Genomic DNA, 1,445 nt, shown 5'->3' with positions numbered 1-1,445 from the left:
TATATATAACATAGTCAATGTTATTTATTTTTTACATAGACTAATGATTGTACATCTTTTTTTTTTTATTTCTTTTTGTACAATCTTTCACTTATATTTACATAATTTTAACCTCACCTCAGTTTGATTCTTTGTATCTTATTATCTTACATTGTCAACATTTTTTTAGTTTTGTAGTTTTTAGCCTTGATGAACCCCATCAGAGTGGGGTGAAACGTAGGCAAAGACCATATCTCTTTCATAAGATCAACGTTTCGCTAATACAAGCACGATAAGGGAGGAAAATCTATAAGGCTTGACCCTTTCAACAACTGTTAAGCCATGTTTTAAAAAAAAATGTATGCATCAATTGCTTAATTAATCTTAAGTTGCTTTCCTTTGTATAACATAGAAGGAAGAACCTACCGGATGGTACAGTAACCTCGGAAACCATTAAAGACCCCTTGGGAACTAGATAAGGTATCTCAAAAATGCCTATAAGAGGATATCGGCCTAGTAAACGATAATGCTATTCAGGTCGTACCACGATTGGGTTCGATAAAGGTTTGCAGCAAGTAAAGATAGTAACACTGAAGGTTCGGTATCGATAAAACAAATCCTTAGCTATGAGTTCTTCCCATATATGTACATTATAACAATTATAAAAGGAAGATGCTCAGCGTGTGGTAAAAAAAACCAAAAAAAAAAACTTAAAGAGTAATGAAACATTCAATTTTCGCCAACGTTTCGTCGCACTTTGCAGGGATTCATCAAGCCTCAAAGAGATACAAACGACAACAATAATGGAAGAAGATAGTTTACCGTATTAAGTATAATGTAGGAAGATAGTCCTGGTGGCGGTCAATAAAGCTATCAAAATAGCAAAAGAAGCTATTTATTGTTAACCAACGTTTCGCCCCACTTTGCAGGGCTTCGTCAATGCTGTCCAATTGAAACAAAGATGACAACTGTTTTTTTTCAGTTGTCATCTTTGTTTCAATCTATAAATACAAAAATAGAGAGAGAGAAATACTTCATTCATGCTGCCCAAATACATCGGGTTACTACATTACACAGCATACTTATTAATTCGTGATCGGACATATATAAATTACATATTTTTACATGGTATGATAAAATATAAAGAAAACATTTTTTTTTCCCACAGTTTTCTTTTACAATTAAAAATTTCAGTATACATACCAAATACAAAGGTTTCAATTTATTCTTTTTTTCTCCCCCCCCCCCCTTGTCCATTCCATTTCACAATTTTTATTTCATTTGATCGACAAATTCACTCTCCCGAATTCCCCCTCTCAGATCTTTCCCAGTGACTCGTTAAACAAATTCACCATTAGACAGCGATGTGAGATCAAACTAGAGAAATACTAGTCACAGCAGTAGATCAGTTTACAGTAAAGCAAACAAATAAATACATTTTACCAAAACAAAACTAATACATAGAT

Source organism: Halyomorpha halys, unplaced genomic scaffold (assembly GCF_000696795.3).
Source record: "Halyomorpha halys isolate HHAL.00 unplaced genomic scaffold, Hhal_1.1 Scaffold610.1, whole genome shotgun sequence".
NCBI lineage: Eukaryota > Metazoa > Arthropoda > Insecta > Hemiptera > Pentatomidae > Halyomorpha > Halyomorpha halys.
This window is presented reverse-complemented; position numbering follows the sequence as displayed.